The sequence below is a fragment of the Macaca fascicularis genome, chromosome 5, assembly GCF_037993035.2.
Source record: "Macaca fascicularis isolate 582-1 chromosome 5, T2T-MFA8v1.1".
In the NCBI taxonomy this organism is placed as follows: domain Eukaryota; kingdom Metazoa; phylum Chordata; class Mammalia; order Primates; family Cercopithecidae; genus Macaca; species Macaca fascicularis.
In genome coordinates, this window is record NC_088379.1 from 131,418,950 (window position 1) to 131,443,318 (window position 24,369).

The following is a 24,369-nucleotide window of genomic DNA, read 5'->3' on the forward strand; positions in this document are numbered from 1 at the left end:
TACTAGAGAGGCTAAGGTGGGAAGATGGCCTCAGCCTGGAAGGGAAAGTTGGCAGTGAATCGAGATTGTGCCACTGCACTCCAGTCTGTCTCAAATAAAATTTTTAAAAATACAATAAAATAAAAAAGCAAAAATAAACTAGCAAAATGAATCCAATAGCATAACAAAAAGATAACTCATCATGATCAAGTGTATTTCATTCCAGGGATGCAAGGTTGTTTCAACATATGCAAGTCAAGAAATGTGATTCATCACATAAATAGAATCAAATACAAAAACCACATAATCGTCCCATTAGGGGCAGAAAAAACATTTGATACAATCCAACATCTTTTCTTGATAAAAAGAAAACATTCAAGAAACTAGGTATTGAAAGAGCGTACCTCAAAATAGTAAGAGCTATATATGGCAAACCACATTCAACATCATACTGAATGGGGAAAAGTTGAAAGCATTCCCCCTAAAAATGGAACTAGACAAGGATGTCCACTCTCACCACTTGTATTCACCATAGTACCGAAATTAATTCCTAGTCAGAGCAATCAGACAAGAAAAAGAAATAAAAGGCATCCAAATTGGAAAAGAGGAAATCAGATTATTTCTGTTTACTGATTATATGATCTTATACCTTAAAAGCCCTAAAGCCTCCTCCAAAAGACTAGAATTGAGAAGTGAATTCCGTAAAGTTTCAAGATATAAAATCAGCATACAAAAATCAGTAGAATTTCTATGCACCAATAATGCTCAAAGAACCAAATCAAAATCTCAATGACATTTACAATAGCCAAAAAGAAAAATAAAATACCTAAGAATACATGTAACCAATAAGATGAAAGAGCTGTACAAGGAGAAAAGCAAAACACAATAAAAATAGCTGGTACAAACAAATTGAAAAACATCCCATGATCACTGATTGGAAGAATCAATATTTTGAAAATAACTGTACTTTTCAAAGCAATCTATGGATTCCATGCAATTTCTATCAAAGTGCCTTCAGTCTTCAAAAAATTACAATAAAACTTAAAATGTATATAGAGCAATGACAATAACAAAAGTGTTGAATAGCCAAAGCAATCCTAAACAAAAGGAACAAAGCCAGAGGCATCAATCACATTATCTGACTTCAAATTATATTATGGGGCTGTATTAATAACATGGTACTGGTACAAAAATAGACACACAGATCAACGGGCCATAATAGAGGACCTAGAAATAAAGCCACATACCTACAACCAACTGATATTTGACAACATTAACAAAAGTAAACAGTAGGAAAAGGAAACCCTATTCAATAAGTGGTGCTGGGAAAATTGACTAGCCATATTCAGAAGAATGAAACTGCATATGGCTAGCCAATTATATCTCAACATATATAGCTCACCATATAAAAAATTAACTCAATATGGATTAACGACCACAATGTAAACCTGAAAATATCAAAGTCACAGAAGACAATTAAGGAAAAACTCTTCTGGACATTGGCATAGGCAAATAATTTATTACTAAAACCCTAAAAGCAAATGTAACAAAACCAAATTAGACAAACGATATTGAATTAAGCTAAAAAGCTTCTGCACAGCAAAAGAAATAACAGATTAAACAGACAACATAGAGAATGGGAGAAAATATTTACAGTTTATGCCTCTGACAGAAGATTAATATCCAGAATATAAAGGAGCCAAAACAACTGAACAAGAGAAAAACAAGAATCTATCCATCTGACAAAGATCTAATATCCAAAATCTGCAAGGAACTTAAACAAATTTATTAATATAAAAAACCCACAAACAATCCAATTAAAAAGTGGGCAGGCTGTGGGTGATGGCTCACACCTGTAATCCCAGAACTTTGGGAGGCTGAGGTGGGTGGATCACAAGGTCAAGAGCTCGAGACCATACTGACCAACATGGGGAAACACTGTCTCTACTAAAAATACAGAAATTAGCTGGGTGTGCTGGTGCACACTTGTAGTACCAGCTACTAGGGAGGCTGAGGCAGGAGAATCGCTTGAACACGGGAGGCGGAGGTTGTAGTGAGCTGAGATTGTTCCGCTGTACTCCAGCATGGCAACAGAGTAAGACTTTATCTCTAAATAAATAAATAAATAAATAAATAAATGTGGGCAAGGGACATGAACAGACTCTTCTCAAAAAAAGACATTCATGAGGCCAAGAAACATGAAAAAAGCTCAACATCACTGATCATTACAGAAATGCAAATCAAAACCATGATGAGATACCACCTCATGCCAGTCAGAATGGCAATTATTAAAAAGTCAAGAAACAACAGGTGCTAGAGAGGTTACAGAGAAATAGGATCACTTTTACACTATTGGTGGGAAGATAAACTAGTTCAACCATTGTGGAAGACAGTGTTGAGATTCCTTAAAAATGTAGAACCAGAAATACCATTTGACCCAACAATCCCATTACTGGTTATATACTCAAAGTAATATAAATCATTCCATTATAAAGATACATGCACATGCATGTTCCCTGCAACACTATTAACAATTGAAAAGACATGGAATCAACACAAATGCCCGTCAATGATGGACTGGATAAAGAAAATGTGGTACATATACACCATAGAATACTATGCAAGCAAAAATAGGAACGGGATCCTGTCCTTTGCAGGGACATGGATGGAGTTGGAACCCATCAACCTCAGCAAACTAATGCAGGAACAGAAAACCAAACACTACATGTTTTCACTTATAAAAGGGAGCTGAACAATAAGAACACATGGACACAGGGAAGGGAACAACACACACTGGACATGTCAGGGGAAGAGAGGGTTAGGGAGAGCATTAGGAAAAATGGTTAATGCATGCTGAGCTTAATACCTAGGTGACAGGTTGATATGTGCAGCAAACCACCATGGCACATGTTTACCTATGAAATAAACCTGCACATCCTGCTCATGTACCCTCAAACTTAAAATAAAAATAATTTTTTAAAATAAGGCAGAGGATATGAAAAGATGTTATTCAAAATAAGACATATAAATGGCCAACAGGTATATTTTAAAAAGTTCCACATTACTAATCATCAGAGAAATGCAAATTGAAACCACATTGAGATACCATGTTATACCAGTCAGTATGACTACTACAAAAAAGTCAAAAACAACAGATGCCGGCATGGATGCGGAGAAAGGAGAACCCTTATACACTGTTGGTAAGAATGTAAATTAGTACAACCTCTATGGAAAACAGTGTACAGAATTCTCAAAGAACTGAAAATAGAACTATATTTGACCCAGCAATCCCACTAATGGGTTTCAATCCAAAGGAAAAGAAAAACTATTATATAAAAAGACACATGACTGGGAGCGGTGGCTCATGCTTGTAATCCCAGCACTTTGGGAGGCCAAGGTGGGAAGATCACCTGAGGTGAGGAGTTCGAGACCAGCCTGGCCAACATGGTGGAACCCATTTCTACTAAAAATACAAAAATTACCTGGGTGTGGGCGTGCTGTAATCCCAGGTACTCTGGAGGCTGAGGCAGAAGAATCACTTGAACCTGGGAGGCAGTGGCTGCAGTGAGTCGAGATCGTGCCACTATACTCCAGACTAGGTGACAAAGTGAGATTCTGTCTCAAAAAAAAAAAAAAAAAGTTACTTGCACACATATGTTTATTGCAGCACTATTCACAATAGCAAAATCATAGAATCAAATTAAGTGCCATCAACGGTGGATTGCATAAAGAAAATGTCTATATGCGCACCATGGAATATTGTGCAACCAAAAAAGGGGGGGGAAATTATGTTATTTGCCCCAATGTGGATTGAACTGGAGGCCATTAAACTAAGTAAAATAACTCAGAAACAGAAAATTAAATATTTAATGTTCTCTCTTTAAGTGGGATGTAAATAATGGGTACATATGCACATAAAATGGTAACAATATACACTGGGAACTCCAAAAGCAGGGAAGGTGGTGGGGGGTGGTGAGGGTTAAAAAATTACCTATTGGGTACAATGTTCAAGCCTCACCATATGCAATATACACATTTTAAAAACCTGCCCATGTATCCTCTGAATCTAAATTAAAAAAACAATTAAAGGATTTAGATCCTATCTTCATAGTTGCCAGGCTGACAGGATTTGGGAATCTCTAGGCAAAATGTGACCACCAATATTTTGCAAATTTATGGATAAAACCTTTTATACATTGACATTCAATGTTACCTACATTAAAACAACTGAATTAGCCTTAAATTGTACCCATCACCTTTACAGCTATAGTTTGTGGATTGAACTCTTGCGGGCACTTCAGTAAAAATGAAAAGAAGCTTCATACCAAGATGAATTTTGTCGTTGTTTTCATTAGTTTATTTAGCCTAGGCCCAAATGAGGAATGGAGATTTTCTCAGATACTTATTTCTAAGGCATATGGGATTTCTGTTATTTACAACTGAGTGAATCTTGACAAATTTGCTTTGTTAATGTAAGTCTGTTTTAGTGCAACAGATTCAATGAGTAGGCAATATTTCATACCAGATAGCCAGTCACAGCTGAGGGCTCCACGTGAATGTGCCAGGATGAACGCTACATGCATGAAATTCCTTAAAGTAAAAGAGCATTTTTTTTTTTTTTTTTTTTTTTTTTCTGTCCAGACCGTCTGCTTCACCTGTCCTGGGAAACTTTTATTTTAAAAAGTTGAATGTATCTTTCCTCTTAGACATTATTCAGTAGACAATCATTCTATAATGATTTTTTTAACTTATCTTTTTGAAATACTTACAAAAAGAGCAAGCCATTTTATACTATCACCTTAACCCCTACATAAATACTTTTTCTTGACCTTCATTTGAACTGGGAGAATGACAAGAATTTCATAAATATTCTCAAAGCACAAAGTCTTGTCAATTTTTTTTTTTTTTTTGTATTTCATTTGGGCTATAGCTGTCAGTATTGCACCTGCTAAGATATTTTGCACACATATTAGTAGATTTGACATGTTTAAGATAAATTTACCTCCTTTTTTGTTAAACTGTATAAAACACACATAACATAAAATTTATCATCTTAACTATTTTTACGTGTACACTTAGTATTGTTAAATTCATTCACATTGAGCAACGAATCCCAGAACTTTTTCAAATTGTAATACTAAACGTTAATATCCATTAAACAATTACTCCCCATTTTAAACCCCCTCCAGCTCGCGGAAATCACAATTCTACTTTCTGTTTCTCTGAATTTGAGTACTCTAGATACCTAGATGAATCAAACAGTAGTTGTCTTTTGTAACTGGTTTATTTATTTCACTACAGCATAATGTGTTTGATGTTCATCTAGGTTGTACTACATGTAAGAATTTACTTCTTTTTTGAGGCTGAGTGACATTCTGTTATACATATATAGCACATTTTGTTTTCTCAATTATTCATCAATGAACACTGGGGTTGTTTTTACCTTTTGGCTATTGTGAATAATGATGCTGTGAACATGAATGAATAAATATCTTTTTGAGACCTTGCTTTTCATTATTTAGGAATACACCTAGAGAGACTTGCTGGATCACACGATAATTATAATTTTTAATTTTTTGAGGAATTGCAATACTGTTTTTCATCACAGCTGCACCATTTTATGTTCTTATTAATAGTGTCCAAGGGCTCCAATTTTTCCACAACCTCACCAACAATTATTATTTTATACTATTTTTATGTTAGTCATCTTGATGAGCGTGAGGTTCTATTTCCTTGTTTAAATGTTGTGTAGGATTTTTTTATGATTATATCATGGGTTATTTGGCAGTGTGATTTTTGATGAACATTATGATTATTTCTATGCTCAATGCTGAAATAAGAGCCTCATCCATATATATTTGTGTACTTATGCAAATATATCATAATTACATACATTTGTATGAGTGGATTTTCTATGTCAAAGCATAAGTGTAGTTACATTTAGGAAAATTAAAATATAAATTTTTCTGTAATTTTTAAATTTTTTATTTTTGAATCTTTACACAAAGAGAAAGACATTTTCTCCTGCCCCCTTTATCCTGACAGAAATGCTTTTACCAAATATCCTCTAAAAGTGCTTAGCTATTTTGTAGTTTCAACAAAACGAAAGAGGGGCAATGGTCTTCATAACCCTTAGTAGTCATTGTTGGTGGAGTGGGCTAATATTTCTTCATTTTGATTCTCTCGCTTTAATAATTTTGAGATTAATTAATTTTTATATTCATTGACCACTTCTTTTTTTAACTTTTGTGAAATATTCATATTTTAGGGACATTTTTTCCATTAGGGTTTTGTATTTTTTAATTGGTTTATGAAAACTTCTTGCAAATTTAACATACTAGTTCACTTTTTGCCATATTAGCTGCAAGCACCACTAATTTCGTATTTGGTGAAGAAATACCAATTTCATTTTTTTTTCTTTTTTAACCAAACAATAGCTTTTGGTCTTATTGATTATTTATAATTTCTTAATACAAATTTTAACAATTTGTTTACTGATTTGTGTATGCTAGACCATCCTTGCATCCTTGGAATGAATATCACTTGATCTTGGTCAATGATGTTTTTACTGTGTTGTTGAACTTGGTTTGCATTTTGTTTAAGATTTTTGTATCCATGTTAATCAGTAAAATTGGCCTGTAATTTTTCTTTTTGTTGTTGTTGTCGTGTCCTTGTCTGGATTTGCTATCAGGGTAATACCAGCCCCGTAGAATGAATTAGGAAGAATTTTTTCTTTGTTTGAGAAGAATTGGTATTAGTTCTTTATAAGTATGATGGAATACACAGTAAAGCAATATGGTTTCTGGGCTTTTGTGGGGAGAAGTGAGGGGAGACTTTTTATTACTGACTCAATGGTTACTCATTTTTGGTCTGATCATGTTTTCTATTTATTCTTCATTCAATTTTTTGAGATTGTATGTGTTCAAGAATTTATCAATTTCCTCTAGGTTCTGCAATTTGTTAGTGTATAAGTTTTTCATAACAGTTTCTACTGATCCCTTACATTTGTTTGGCTTCAGTTATAATGTCTCCTTTTTCATATCTGATTTTATATATTTGGCACTTCTGTCTTTTTTCTTGGTTAGTCTAGCTAGCATGGTGATTTTGTTTATCTATTTAAAAAAACAAGCCTTTACTTTTTTAATCTTTTGTAATTTCTTAGTCCCTATTTTGTCTATATCTGTTCTGATCATGATATCTTTCCTTCTATGCATTTTGGGTTTGGTTCATTCTTGTTTCTAGTTCTTCAAGCTGTAGAAACAGCTTGAAGAAACAACATGTTAAGTTGTTTATTTCAAATCTTTCTACTTTTTTGTTGTAGGTGTTGCTATAAACTTCACTCTTGGCAATGCTTTTGCTGTATCCCACAAGTTTTAGTATGTTTTGTTTCCATCTTCACTTGTTTCAAGGTACTTTTTAGTTTTCTGCTGAATTTCTTCATTGACCCAACACTTGTCAGAAACATCTTGTTTAATTTTCATAAGTTTGTGCAGATTCTAATTTTCCCCTTGTTATTGATTTCTAGTTTTATTTTATTTTGGTCTCAGAAAATTATTGATATAATCTTGATTTGTAAAAAAAATTTGCTGAGACTTGTTTTGTGTCCTATCCTGGAGAATGTTCCATGTGCTGATGAGAAGAAAGTTTATTCCAAAGCTATTGAATGAAATGTTCTGTAAATGTCCATTAGGTTTGGCTAAAGAGCAGTTTAAATTCAGTGTTTCTTTGTTGACTTTTTTGTCTAGATGTTTTGTCCAATGCTGAGAGAGAAGTTCTTAAGTCCCCAGCTCTTACTGTGTTGGAGTCTATCTCTAATAATTACTTTATATATCTGGGTGTCCTGGTGATGAGTATATATATATTTAGAATTATTATATCCTTTTGTTGAACTGATCTGGTTATCCCTATATAATGAGCTTCTTTGTGGCTTTTTACAGTTTTTGATTTAAAGTGTGTTTTAACTGATGTAAGTATAGCTACTCTTGCTCATGTATGGTTTCCATTTGTGTAGGACATTGTTTTCTATCCTTTTACCTTCAGTCTATAAGTGTCTTTACAGGCCAAGTGAGTTGCCTGTAGGTAGCATATAGTTGAGTTATGCTTTTCTTTCCATTAGTAAACCTTTTAAGTGTGGAGTTTAATCTGTCGACATTCAATATTATATTAATAGATGAGAACTTATTCCTGTTATTTTCTTAATTGTTTTCTGCTTGTTTTATATATCCTTTTCTCCTTTTGTAGCCTCTTATTATCATTGCAGTTTGGTGGTTTTCTGTAGTGGTACCATTTAACTTCTTTCTCATTTGAGTATATATTTGATAGTAAATTACATAATTTTATGTGTTTTCATGATTTTAGAGATCATCCTTTGGTTTCCAGATGTAGGACGCTCTTATTCATTTCTGTAGGGCCTGAGTAGTGGTGATGAATTCCTAGCTTTTGCTTCTCTGGAAAATAGTTTATTTCTTCCTCATTTTTGAAAGATAGCTTTGCTGGATATAATATTCTTATAGGGGTTTTCTTCAGTGCTTTGAATGTGTCATTCCATTTTCTCCTGGTCTGTAAGGCTGCTGCTGAGAAATCTGCTATTAGTCTGATGGGGATTATCATATATGTGACTTGATGCTTTTCTTCTGCTGTTTTTAACATTCTCTTTTTCTTTGACTTGACAGCTTTACTATAATATGTCTTGGAGAATATATTTTTGGTTGGAATCTATTCAGGTATCTTTAAGATTCGTATATCTAGATGTTTACATCTCTTGCAACTCTTGAAAAGTTTTCAGCTATTCTTTTATTAAGTAAGTTTTCTGTGTCTTTGCCCTTATTTCTCCTTCTGAAACTTCCTGAATTTAGTTATTTAGTCATTATATATTAAATCACACGTCACATAGAATTTCTTCATTCTCTTATATTATTTTTAAATTTAACTGTTTTATTTCAAAAGACTTGTCTTCAAGTTCAGAAATTCTTTCTTCTGCTTGATCTACTGTATTGTTAAACCTCTTAATTGTATTTTTCATTTAATTTATTGAATTCTTTAGTTATAGGCTTTCTGTTTGGTCCTTTCTTATGATATCCATCTCTTTGCTGAATTTGTCATTCAGATCGTTGTCCTGATTTCTTTGTATTGTTTATCTGTGCCCTCTTCCATCTCACTGAGTTGCTTTAATATTATTATTTTGATTTTTTTAACCATTTTATAAATTTTCTTTTCATTGGAATCTGTTTCTAGAAAATTACTATGTTCCTTTGGAGATGTTATTCTTCCTTGCTTTTTTTTTTTGATGTTTGTTGTGTTCTTAAGTTGATATCTGTGCATTTGTTGTATGTCTCTTCTGTCTATTTTATGGATTGGCTTTTGTGGGAAAATACTTTTTCCTATAGATGCTTTTACAGCGTTGGTTGAGAAAGGTGACATGGCTTTGATTCTGGATGGGCATAGCAGTGTAGTCTCCACATGATTTCTTTGGCTGCAATCAGCATCAGAGGTTCCTGTGAGTTCCTCAGTGACTTAGACAGTGGTCGTTAATGGAGGCTGCGGTGAGACTTTGATGGAGACAGTGACTCTAGGAAGGCCAGTATTCAGGCACCATTGATGGCAGTAGTAGCAAGGGCAGGGCTGTCCTAAAGCCCCTAGACGATGTGCATAAGTGTCAGAAATGGAGGGTGGGGCCATGTAGTCCCCAGGTTCCTGGATGGTATATTCATGTGCTGGCAGTAAGTAGGGAAGACCTAAGGCTCCTGGATGATGTGCATAAGTTTCGGAAATGGAGGGTGGGGCCATTTAATCCCAGGCTCCTGGATGGTATATTCATGTGCTGGCAGTAGTGGCAGTAAGTAGGGAAGGCCTAAGTCCCTGGGATAGTGCATGTGGGCACTGGCAGCAGTGGATGGAGTGTGTTGATTCCCAGGCCTTCAAATAATGCACATGTGTGGTGGCAGCAGCAGCAGCAAAATTCAGGATGGGCCTGTCCTTAGGCTTTCTGATGGTGGATGCACAGGCACCACCTATAGTGGTCAGGGCAGGTCAATCTATAGACTCCTGGATGCTGCTCTCAGATACTTGCAGTAGAGGTGAATAGTGTGTCAGGCCTGTCCTCAGGCCCCCCATTGCTACACAGTGTTGGCTGTAGCAGGTAAGGCAGGTCAGTCCCTAGGCCTCTTAATGACTTGCACATGTGGCAGCAGTGGAAGGCAATACAGGTCTTTCCTCATGCCTCTGATGGTACATGTGGACACCCACAGTGAGGCAGGTTGATCCTGGGCCCCTAGATGATGTGCATGGGCATGGTGGTGGGTAGGCCAGTCCTCTCCTCAGACCCATGAATTATGGTGTACTTGTCAGCCAGTGGTGGTTGGTGGGGCAGAATGAATCCACAGGCTCCAAGGCAATATGCATGGGCACAATGAGCAGAGCATAACTCTCCTCAGGCCCCAGGTGACGTGGGTGGGTGCCAACAGGCAAAGCGAACCTACGACTTCTCCAATTGTTAAATTGCTTTTCCTAAAACATCAGTAAAATGTTTCCAAAAAACACTATACCTTCAATAAAATATTATTTTTAAAGTTATGTGGTTTCTAATGTTAGTTATTTTGTTGTATGGAATTTTATAAATCACACTAGGAAAGTAAAGATTACCATCTAGGAATTTTCTGTCTATTTTATGTACTCTCAAATCAATGTCACACCACATATTCAGCTTAGAATTTATTCAAAAAGTGAATTAAAAAAATAAGATATATTTGGCTAGCATAGTGAACATCTGGAGAACATCTCTTAACACACATCAAATGAAACAAAATAACTAAAGTAGACAAAACAATGTTACCTGGGGACTAGGAGGTTCAGAGCCACATACATACAGCACTGCTTTTGAGAAATAGCTCCCACTAAAATACTATATGCTCCAAATTGGAGGAGTATACAGTGAGGTAACAGAGAGTTTCACTATCTTAGATTTGTGTATATTGTGTTGAGTTAATGTAGAATTATTTTCATAGATTTATTCTAAAAATCCTTATAAGTGGTATGTATTTGGAAATATGGCAGGTGTTTAGATAATTGAGGATTAATGTCCTAAAGATCCATTTCAGCAATATGTTACAGATATGGTGCTAAGTGTGATGGAGAGGGCATATGAAGGTAGGGACATCTTTGTGATCTGCACTTAGTTCACAGAAGAGTGATTTCTAGAATGAAGGTTCAGAGACAAGAAACAAATTTATTGTTTTAATTTTGTGGATGAAATTAACTTATTGAGAAATAATTTCATACTTTTTATAAAACAAATATAGCTATGAATAGCACAAGTTTTATCAACATAAATTCTTGCCATAGTAGCTAGCTAATTCCAAAGTAGCTGAATAAGCCAAATCCTAAGTGGTATACAAATGGTTTAGAAATGATACAATGTGTACAGAATTTTGATGATAGGAAATGACATAAAACAAAGATTTATAAACCACTCAAGTTCCCTCATGCCACACTGGAGAGAATAGCAATATATTATTATGTAGAAAAAACAAGGAAGCACATTACTTATATACATTTCCTAAACTGTGAAATCAGGGGAAAACTTTCATTGTTTTTTAGGAAAAAAAAAGCCTGTACATGCTCAATACAGAGGTAAATTTTAAAAAAAATATTTTTGATCTACGGTTCAATGCATGGATTCAGAATTTAAACTTAAATATTTAAGTTTTTGTTGCTATTGTAAATGTAATTGTTTTCTTAATTTTTAAAGAATAATTCATTATTAATATATAGAAATGCTACAAATTTTTGTATGTTGATTGTGTATTATTCAATACACAATAAAATTCAATTTTACTGACTTCATTTATCAGTTCTAACAGTTTTCTAGTGGAGTCTTTAGGGTGTTTCTTACATATAAGATTAACTCTATTGCAAGAACTCCAACAACCTAATTAAAACATTGGCAAAAGATCTGAATAGACATTTCTCAAAGAAGACATACATGTATATGAAAAAATGCTCAGTACCACTAATCATTAGGGAAATGAAAATTAAAACTGCAATAAGCTATCACCTCACATCTGTTAGAACGGCTCTTATCAAAAAGATGAAAAATAACAAGTGTTGGTGAGGATGCAGAGAAAAAGAAACTTGATATAATTTGGATATTTGTCCTTTTCCAAATCACATGTTGAATTGTAATCCCCAAAGCTGAAGTGGGAACTAATGGGAGATGTTTGGGTCATGGGGGCAGATCTCACATAGCTTGGTACTCTTGCAATAGTGAGTGAGTTCTTGCAAGATCTGGTTGTTTAAAAGTGTGTGGCATCTCTCCCTTCCACCTCACCTGCTTCTGTTCTTGCCATGTGATATGCCTGCTCCCCCTTTGCCTTCTGACATCATTGGAAGCTTCCTGAGTCCTCTGCAGAAGCAGATGCTGCTATGCTTCCTGTACAACCTGCAGAACTATAATCCGATTAAATATCTTTTCTTATGAGTTACTCAATCTCGGGTATTTCTTTACAGCAATGCAAGAATGGCCTAATGCAGAACTCTTATACATTGTTGGTAGAAATGTAAATTAGTACCATTATAGTAAACAGCCTAAAATTTCCTCAAGAAACTAAAACTGGAACTGCCACATGATCCAGTAATACCACTCTGGGTGTATATCCAAAGGAAGCAAAATCAATATATCAAAGAGATATCTGTACTATCATGTTCATAGAAGCATTATTCACAATAGCCAAAATATAGAATGAACCTAAGTGTTCAGCAATGGATGAATGGATGAAGAAAATGTAGTATATATACACTATAGAATATTGGGAAAATTCTGTCATTCATGACAAGGATAAACCTGAAGGACATTATGCTAAATGAAATAAGTCAAGCACAAAAGTTCAAATACCACATGATCTCACTTATATGTGTAATATAAAAAAGTTGAACCCACAAATGTACAGCGTTAAATGATGGCCTCACATAAAAAATGGTAAATAAGTGAAATGATGGATATGTTAGTTAGCTTGATTTAAACATTCCACATTGTATTCACATATCCAAACATCACATTGTATCCCTTAAATACATACCATTATGATTTGTCAATAAAAAATAATATTAATAATCAAGAATTTAAAATTTTTTTAATAAATTAAAGTTGAAAGAGGAACTGCAAACATTGCTATAGAAAAGATTCCTTAATCTTAGGAATCTTTTAGGAAGATTCTTACTCTTCCTAAAAGATTTATATAAAAATTCCATTTTATTACATGAAATATTTTTAAATCCAGTCTTGACATGAGATTTTTAAAAATTAGATAACATTGATCAGGGTGGAGCAAGATGGCCGAATAGGAACAGCTCCAGTCTCCAACTCCCAGCGCGAGCGACACAGAAGACCGGTGATTTCTGCATTTTCAACAGAGGTACTGGGTTCATCTCACTGGGGAGTGCCGGACGATCGGTGCTGGTCAGCTGCTGCAGCCCGACCAGCGAGAGCTGAAGCAGGGCGAGGCATTGCCTCACCTGGGAAGCGCAAGGGGGAAGGGAATCCCTTTCCCTAGCCAGGGGAACTGAGACACACAACACCTGGAAAATCAGGTAACTCCCACCCCAATACTGCGCTTTAAGCAAACAGGCACACCAGGAGATCATATCCCACGCGTGGCCGGGAGGGTCCCACACCCACGGAGCCTCCCTCATTGCTAGCACAGCAGTCTGTGATCTACCGGCAAGGCAGCAGCGAAGCTGGGGGAGGGGCGCCCGCCATTGCCGAGGCTTAAGTAGGTAAACATAGCCGCTGGGAAGCTCGAACTGGGTGGAGCTCACAGCAGCTCAAGGAAACCTGCCTGTCTCTGTAGACTCCACCTCTGGGGACAGGGCACAACTATACAACAACAAAAGCAGCAGAAAACTCTGCAGACGCAAACGACTCTGTCTGACAGCTTTGAAGAGAGCAGTGGATCTCCCAACACGGAGGTTGAGATCTGAGAAGGGACAGACTCCCTGCTCAAGTGGGTCCCTGACCCCTGAGCAGCCTAACTGGGAGACATCCCCCACTAGGGGCAGTCTGATACCCCACACCTCACAGGGTGGAGTACACCCCTGAGAGGAAGCTTCCAAAGCAAGAATCAGACAGGTACACTCGCTGTTCAGAAATATTCTATCTTCTGCAGCCTCTGCTGCTGATACCCAGGCAAACAGGGTCTGGAGTGGACCTCAAGCAATCTCCAACAGACCTACAGCTGAGGGTCCTGACTGTTAGAAGGAAAACTATCAAACAGGAAGGACACCTACACCAAAACCCCATCAGTACATCACCATCATCAAAGACCAGAGGCAGATAAAACCACAAAGATGGGGAAAAAGCAGGGCAGAAAAGCTGGAAATTCCAAAAATAAGAGCGCATCTCCCCCGGCAAAGGAGCGCAGCTCATCGCCAGCAACGGATCAAAGCTGGACGGAGAATGACTTTGACGAGATGAGAGAAAAAGGCTTCAGTCCATCAAATTTCTCAGAGCTAAAGGAGGAATTACGTACCCAGCGCAAAGAAACTAAAAATCTTGAAAAAAAAGTGGAAGAATTGATGGCTAGAGTAATTAATGCAGAGAAGGTCCTAAACGAAATGAAAGAGATGAAAACCATGACACGAGAAATACGTGACAAATGCACAAGCTTCAGTAACCGACTCGATCAACTGGAAGAAAGAGTATCAGCGATTGAGGATCAAATGAATGAAATGAAGCGAGAAGAGAAACCAAAAGAAAAAAGAAGAAAAAGAAATGAACAAAGCCTGCAAGAAGTATGGGATTATGTAAAAAGACCAAATCTACGTCTGATTGGGGTGCCTGAAAGTGAGGGGGAAAATGGAACCAAGTTGGAAAACACTCTTCAGGATATCATCCAGGAGAACTTCCCCAACCTAGTAGGGCAGGCCAACATTCAAATCCAGGAAATACAGAGAACGCCACAAAGATACTCCTCGAGAAGAGCAACTCCAAGACACATAATTGCCAGATTCACCAAAGTTGAAATGAAGGAAAAAATCTTAAGAGCAGCCAGAGAGAAAGGTCGGGTTACCCACAAAGGGAAGCCCATCAGACTAACAGCAGATCTCTCGGCAGAAACTCTCCAAGCCAGAAGAGAGTGGGGGCCAATATTCAACATTCTTAAAGAAAAGAATTTTAAACCCAGAATTTCATATCCAGCCAAACTAAGTTTCATAAGTGAAGGAGAAATAAAATCCTTTACAGATAAGCAAATGCTTAGAGATTTTGTCACCACTAGGCCTGCCTTACAAGAGATCCTGAAGGAAGCACTCAACATGGAAAGGAACAACCGGTACCAGCCATTGCAAAAACATGCCAAAATGTAAAGACCATCGAGGCTAGGAAGAAACTGCATCAACTAACGACCAAAATAACCAGTTAATATCATAATGGCAGGATCAAGTTCACACATAACAATCTTAACCTTAAATGTAAATGGACTAAATGCTCCAATTAAAAGACACAGACTGGCAAACTGGATAAAGAGTCAAGACCCATCAGTCTGCTGTATTCAGGAGACCCATCTCACACGCAGAGACATACATAGGCTCAAAATAAAGGGATGGAGGAAGATTTACCAAGCAAATGGAGAACAAAAAAAAGCGGGGGTTGCTATACTAGTCTCTGATAAAACAGACTTTAAACCATCAAAGATCAAAAGAGACAAAGAAGGCCATTACATAATGGTAAAGGGATCAATTCAACAGGAAGAGCTAACTATCCTAAATATATACGCACCCAATACAGGAGCACCCAGATTCATAAAGCAAGTCCTTAGAGACTTACAAAGAGACTTAGACTCCCATAAAATAATAATGGGAGACTTCAACACTCCACTGTCAACATTAGACAGATCAACAAGACAGAAAGTTAACAAGGATATCCAGGAATTGAACTCATCTCTGCAGCAAGCAGACCTAATAGACATCTATAGAACTCTCCACCCCAAATCAACAGAATATACATTCTTCTCAGCACCACATCGTACTTACTCCAAAATTGACCACGTAATTGGAAGTAAAGCACTCCTCAGCAAATGTACAAGAACAGAAATTATAACAAACTGTCTCTCAGACCACAGTGCAATCAAACTAGAACTCAGGACTAAGAAACTCAATCAAAACCGCTCAACTACATGGAAACTGAACAACCTGCTCCTGAATGACTACTGGGTACATAACGAAATGAAGGCTGAAATAAAGATGTTCTTTGAAACCAATGAGAACAAAGATACAACATACCAGAATCTCTGGGACACATTTAAAGCAGTGTGTAGAGGGAAATTTATAGCACTAAATGCCCACAAGAGAAAGCAGGAAAGATCTAAAATTGACACTCTAACATCACAATTAAAAGAGCTAGAGAAGCAAGAGCAAACACATTTGAAAGCTAGCAGAAGGCTAGAAATAACTAAGATCAGAGCAGAACTGAAGGAGATAGAGACACAAAAAACTCTCCAAAAAATCAATGAATCTAGGAGTTGGTTTTTTGAAAAGATCAACAAAATTGACAGACCACTAGCCAGACTAATAAAGAAGAAAAGAGAGAAGAATCAAATCGACGCAATTAAAAATGATAAAGGGGATATCACCACCGACCCCACAGAAATACAAACTACCATCAGAGAATACTATAAACACCTCTACGCAAATAAACTGGAAAATCTAGAAGAAATGGATAATTTCCTGGACACTTACACTCTTCCAAGACTAAACCAGGAAGAAGTTGAATCCCTGAATAGACCAATAGTAGGCTCTGAAATTGAGGCAATAATTAATAGCCTACCAACCAAAAAAAGTCCAGGACCAGATGGATTCACAGCTGAATTCTACCAGAGGTACAAGGAGGAGTTGGTACCATTCCTTCTGAAACTATTCCAATCAATAGAAAAAGAGGGAATCCTCCCTAACTCATTTTATGAGGCCAACATCATTCTGATACCAAAGCCTGGCAGAGACACAACAAAAAAAGAGAATTTTAGACCAATATCCCTAATGAACATTGATGCAAAAATCCTCAATAAAATACTGGCAAACCGGGTTCAGCAACACATCAAAAAGCTTATCCACCATGATCAAGTGGGCTTCATCCCTGGGATGCAAGGCTGGTTCAACATTCGCAAATCAATAAACATAATCCAGCATATAAACAGAACCAAAGACAAGAACCACATGATTATCTCAATAGATGCAGAAAAGGCTTTTGACAAAATTCAACAGCCCTTCATGCTAAAAACGCTCAATAAATTCGGTATTGATGGAACATACCTCAAAATAATAAGAGCTATCTATGACAAACCCACAGCCAATATCATACTGAATGGGCAAAAACTGGAAAAATTCCCTTTGAAAACTGGCACAAGACAGGGATGCCCTCTCTCACCACTCCTATTCAACATAGTGTTGGAAGTTCTGGCTAGGGCAATTAGGCAAGAGAAAGAAATCAAGGGTATTCAGTTAGGAAAAGAAGAAGTCAAATTGTCCCTGTTTGCAGATGACATGATTGTATATTTAGAAAACCCCATTGTCTCAGCCCAAAATCTCCTTAAGCTGATAAGCAATTTCAGCAAAGTCTCAGGATACAAAATTAATGTGCAAAAATCACAAGCATTCTTATACACCAGTAACAGACAAACAGAGAGCCAAATCAGGAATGAACTTCCATTCACAATTGCTTCAAAGAGAATAAAATACCTAGGAATCCAACTTACAAGGGATGTAAAGGACCTCTTCAAGGAGAACTACAAACCACTGCTCAGTGAAATCAAAGAGGACACAAACAAATGGAAGAACATACCATGCTCATGGATAGGAAGAATCAATATCGTGAAAATGGCCATACTGCCCAAGGTTATTTATAGATTCAATGCCATCCCCATCAAGCTACCAACGAGTTTCTTCACAGAATTGGAAAAAACTGCTTTAAAGTTCATATGGAACCAAAAAAGAGCCCGCATCTCCAAGACAATCCTAAGTCAAAAGAACAAAGCTGGAGGCATCACGCTACCTGACTTCAAACTATACTACAAAGCTACAGTAACCAAAACAGCATGGTACTGGTACCAAAACAGAGATATAGACCAATGGAACAGAACAGAGTCCTCAGAAATAATACCACACATCTACAGCCATCTGATCTTTGACAAACCTGAGAGAAACAAGAAATGGGGAAAGGATTCCCTATTTAATAAATGGTGCTGGGAAAATTGGCTAGCCGTAAGTAGAAAGCTGAATCTGGATCCTTTCCTTACTCCTTATACGAAAATTAATTCAAGATGGATTAGAGACTTAAATGTTAGACCTAATACCATAAAAATCCTAGAGGAAAACCTAGGTAGTACCATTCAGGACATAGGCATGGGCAAAGACTTCATGTCTAAAACACCAAAAGCAACGGCAGCAAAAGCCAAAATTGACAAATGGGATCTCATTAAACTAAAGAGCTTCTGCACAGCAAAAGAAACTACCATCAGAGTGAACAGGCAACCTACAGAATGGGAGAAAATTTTTGCAATCTACTCATCTGACAAAGGGCTAATATCCAGAACCTACAAAGAACTCAAACAAATTTACAAGAAAAAAACAAACAACCCCATCCAAAAGTGGGCAAAGGATATGAACAGACATTTCTCAAAAGAAGACATTCATACAGCCAACAGACACATGAAAAAATGCTCATCATCACTGGCCATCAGAGAAATGCAAATCAAAACCACAATGAGATACCATCTCACACCAGTTAGAATGGCGATCATTAAAAAGTCAGGAAACAACAGGTGCTGGAGAGGATGTGGAGAAATAGGAACACTTTTACACTGTTGGTGGGATTGTAAACTAGTTCAACCATTATGGAAAACAGTATGGCGATTCCTCAAGGATCTAGAACTAGATGTACCATATGACCCAGCCATCCCATTACTGGGTATATACCCAAAGGATTATAAATTATGCTGCTATAAAGACACATGCACACGTATGTTTATTGCGGCACTATTCACAATAGCAAAGACTTGGAATCAACCCAAATGTCCATCAGTGACAGATTGGATTAAGAAAATGTGGCACATATACACCATGGAATACTATGCAGCCATCAAAAAGGATGAGTTTGTGTCCTTTGTAGGGACATGGATGCAGCTGGAAACCATCATTCTTAGCAAACTATCACAAGAACAGAAAACCAAACACCGCATGTTCTCACTTATAGGTGGGAACTGAACAATGAGATCACTCGGACTCAGGAAGGGGAACATCACACACCGGGGCCTATCATGGGGAGGGGGGAGGGGGGAAGGGGGAGGGGGGAGGGGGAGGGATTGCATTGGGAGTTATACCTGATGTAAATGACGAGTTGATGGGTGCAGCACAGCAACAAGGCACAAGTATACATATGTAACAAACCTGCACGTTATGCACATGTACCCTACAACTTAAAGTATAATAATAATAAATAAATTAAAAAAAAAAAAATACAGGATCAATAAAACTAAAGATTAGTTATTTGGATAAAAAAGTATGATACATTCCCTTACAAAAGACAACTTGAGTTTAAAAGAAAAAAAAATAAAAAAAAATAAATAAATAAATAAAAAATAAAAATAAAAAATAAAAATTAGATAACATTACTAAGAATCTGCAGAAAACTAGGACTTACCATAATATATAAGATATTTAGTATTATTTTAACTACATTTATAGCAAGAAAAAATTCTAAATTTTGATGAAAGAATCTCACCAAATCTGTCTACCAAATTCCGAAACAATGAAGAGCAATGATACAGAATAAATGAATATATGTGAATACCAACAAAACAAAGAACTCATTTTAACACTTAATAATATTCTAGAAAGCAAAAATAAATAAATAAGTAAATAAATAAAATCTGAGACATCATTTGTCTTAGTAATTAATTTTATAAAAAACCTATTCCTGCCTATTATTTGCTTCCTCTTTTTGAGAAAGATGAAAATTACCTGAAGACTGTGTTGGGACATCAAGTTCTAGTATATCTGCTGAGATTGGTATTCTTTTTTTATTTTCCTGTCACATAGTATGTGATGAATTTTTTTTTTAATTACATGGGGCACATAGTAGGTGTATATGTTTATTGGATACATGAGCTGTTTTGATACAAGCATGCAATACGTAATAATCACATCATAGAAGATGGAATATTCATCATTTCAAGCATTTATCTTTTGTGTTATGAGCAATGAAATTATACTCTTTCAGTTATTTTAAAATGTATAATAAATTATTATTGACTGTAGTCACCTTCTTGTACTATCAAATATTATGCCTTGTCCATTCATTTTAACTATTTTTTTCTACCCATTAGACAGACATCCCCACCTACCCCCCACCCTTCCATTACCCCTCCCAGCCTCTGGTAACCATCCTTCTACTCTCTATCTCCATAGAATCAATTGTTTTGATTTCTATGCCCAATAAATAAGTGAAAACTTACAATGTTTTTCTTGCTGTGCCTGGCTTATTTCACTTAACATAATGACCTCCAATTTCATCCATGTTGTTGAAAATGATTGGATCTCATTTTTTTAATGGTTGAATAGTACTCCATTGTGTATAAGTACCACATTTTCTTAATCTATTCATCTGCTGATGGACACTTAGGTGGCTTCAAATCTTGTCGATTGTGAACAGAGTTGTAACAAACATGGGAATGCAGATATCTCTTTGATATATTGATTTCCTTTCTTTTGTGTATATACCCAGCAGTGGGATTGTTGGATAATATGGTAGCTCCATGGTTAGTTTTTTGAGGAACCTCCAAACTGTTCTCCATAGTGGTTGCACTAATTTACATTCCCACCAACAGTGTATGAGGGTTCCCTTTTCTCCACATTCTCGCCAGCATTTATTATTGGCTCTATTTGGATAAAAGCCATTTTAACGAGGATGAGATATCTCATGGTAGTTTTGATTTGCATTTCTCTGAGGATCGATGATGTTGAGCACCTTTTCATATGTCTGTTTACCATTTGAATGTCTTCTTTTGAGAAATGTCTTTTCAGATCTTCTGCCCATTTTGAAATCAGATTATTAGATCTTCTTTTTTCCTATGAGTTGTTTGAGCTCCCTATATATTCCAGTTTTTAATCCCAGAGTTTAGTATTCTAATATCTCATGGTTCATCAATTTATTTTCATCAAAACACAATATTAAAAGACAGACTGAAGTATAATTAAAAGAAAATATTTAATTTTCTCACACTTATTAACAAAAGAATAAAAATTATCTCATCATAAAAGCAAGAAAATTTCTAGTAATATTTAAAAGTGAGGAAATTAATACAACAGATATAAATTTTGTAGTTCTTGAAGCAGTCAATTTAGTGAGTAGGGAGAAATGATTTATCTTATCTTACATACTATAGTGGAAGTATCATTCAAAATTTTCTTTTGTCACATGCTAACCTCTTTATAAAATGTATCAAATAATAGAAAGAAATTATACATTTACCTGACTTAAAGTTTCGGAAAGACCCAATCTTTTCACTTATATTTTTAGTAACTTCTTAGTTTACTTAATACTTCTCGGAAGACAAACTTATTTAATGAATTGTAAGTTAAAATAAAGCCTATTATTTAGAGGAGAGGACTGTCTCACTGTTCTCTGTACAAACCACCAACACCAAGTTGCCAGGATCAAAAAACTGTCCCAGTCATCATAGCTTCATAATGACTGATAGCAATTCAGTCCAAACAGATCTTGATATTTCATCTTGATCAGCCACATAAGTGCATGTATGTTTATCAGCAGATTTGACTCAACAACTTAAGTAACTTAAAGAATTCAAAGTCAAATGTGATGCACTTGCTTTTATTTTGTTTTGTTTTGTTGCCTAATTTATAGGCCCCTTTAGTGAGAGGTTAAAAAGAACAGTGGAAGCAAGTGGTTGGGTTGAATTGGTTTAGTGAGTGTGAAGGTGGCCTCTCTGCAGAGCAGGGGGCCTGCCAGTAGTCTGGAATCTATGCTTTAACTGTAAAACAGCCTTTACACTGAGCCTCGAGGGTCATTTTATAGGTGTTCTATAAACATTTTAAAGCTATTCTATAGCTGTTCCTTTTTTATAACTGCCCCATCTTACCCCTCCTGGAGATGTTGACCCAGCAGGGGGTGAGGTAATGGCCAGTTGTGGAGATCAGAATGGATTGCTTTCTTTACTCACTCACCCTTCACCTACTGTTTAATGACCACCCAACAACTCCCAGCACAACAAAAAGAAATCAGTAGTAGTAGCTCTGAAAGGATACTTCAGACAAAATCTAGATCTGAAGGTTTCCCCACTGCCACTCAGTGAATGAAAGGCCCATCCTACTGGCCTTGTTTAAATACAGGTATGGTTATATGTAACACACACACACACACACACACACACACACACACACTGCAACTAAATCTGATATGGGAAGAGATAAATTCTTGTTAGGGCTCTCTCCCTTGTCATACCAGAGAGTTAAGTAATGTTCTTTACATGGTGATCACTGATGAATAAGAAAATATTCAGTGCCCAAAGCACAATTTTTAGATTATGTGTTTAATCAATCTACCCTAGGAAAGGAAAAGTAGTGTTTAGGTTATTCTGGGTACATTGTCTATGGCGTAGCCTTGCTCTACAAGGAGTAGCTAAAAAAGAAAAAGAAAAAGTAATGTTTAAACCTGTGGATTTTTTTCAATATCAGAGAATTTTTAGTTTCTTTTGAGTCTGGCCCTGATATGTTTTAAATTTCACTGAAAATTCCAGAAATAATGTGGCTAACAATGCACAAAGCAAAAAGTAAGATTTTGCCTATTGTGATTGTCTTAAGTGTCAATTTAAGCCATAATCTAGATTTGCAGTGAAGGTATTTGTAGATATCATTTTCCCCAGAAATCAGTTTACTTTAAGTGAAGGAGATTACACCTGACAATATGGGAGGGCCTTATCCAATCAGTAGAAGATCTTAGGAGCAAAGACTAGATTTCTTAGACAAGAATTTTTGCCTCCAGACAACACCCTAAAATCTGCCTGAGTTTCAAGGCTGTTGGCCTGTCTTATACATTTCCAACTTGACAGTTTGCACAATTCCATAAGCCATTTCTTAAAATAAATGTCTATGTTCTATATAATTCTACTGGTTCTGCTTCTCTGAAGAAACCTGACTAATGCAATTATTAAATGTTAAATTGATAAAAAGATATACATAAATTTATCTTAATACATATAAGTTATGTATATAGAGTTTTAAGAAATACAGCAAGGATGCAGGGTACAAGATTCAAAATACAAAAATCAATTGTTTCCAGCAATGATCAACTTGAAAATAAAATTAAGAAAACAATTTCACTTATGATAACATCAAAAATGATAAAGCACCTAGGAGCAACTACAGAACATTGTTTAAAGAAATTAAAGAAGGCTTGAAGTAATGGAAAGCTACCTCATGTTTATTAACGGAAAAATTTAATATTTTTAAAGTGCCAGTACTCCTCAACTTGATGTATAGATTCAAAGCAATTAGTAAGAAAATTCCAGCTGGCTTCTTTGAAGAATTTACAAGCTGATTGTGAAATTCAGATGGAAATTTAAGGAGCTCAAAATAACCAAAAATGTGGGAAAAAAGAACAAAATGGGAGGACTCACACATCCTGACTACAAAACTCCAGTGTTCAGGACAACGTGGTACTAACATAAGGATAGACACATAGATCAATAGAATTAAGATTCCAGAAATAAACCCTCACATTTATAGTCAAATGATCTTCAGTAGTAGTACCAAATAATTCAACGAGGAAAAAATTTTCTTTTCAACAAAATGATGCAGATACAACAGGATATCCACATGTAAAAGAATGAAGTTGGACCTTAGCTCATATCACACATGAAAATTAAGTCAAAATGTACTAAAGGTCTAGGGGTAAGAGCTAAATTTATAAAACTCTTGGAAAAGCACATATGTGTAAACATTCACATCATGGGTTAGGCAATAGTTTCTTAGACATGACACCAAAGCCCCAGCAACAAAGGAAAATTTGATAAATTTGATTTCATCAAAATTTTTAAAAATGTTTGCGCTTCAAAGGACAGTATCAAGAAAGTGAAAACGACAACTCAATGAATGTGTAGGAATATTTGCAAAACATATATCCGATAAGAAGCTAGTATTCAGAATACAAAAAGAACCCTAACACATCAACCATAAATAACCCAATTAAAAACTGTGAATAGACATTTCTCCAAAGAAGATGTACGGTTACACAATGAGCACATGAAAAGATGTTCGACGTCGTTAGTCATTAGGGAAAGGCACATCAAAATCACAAATAAAAGGATAAATGTACATCAAAAAGACTAA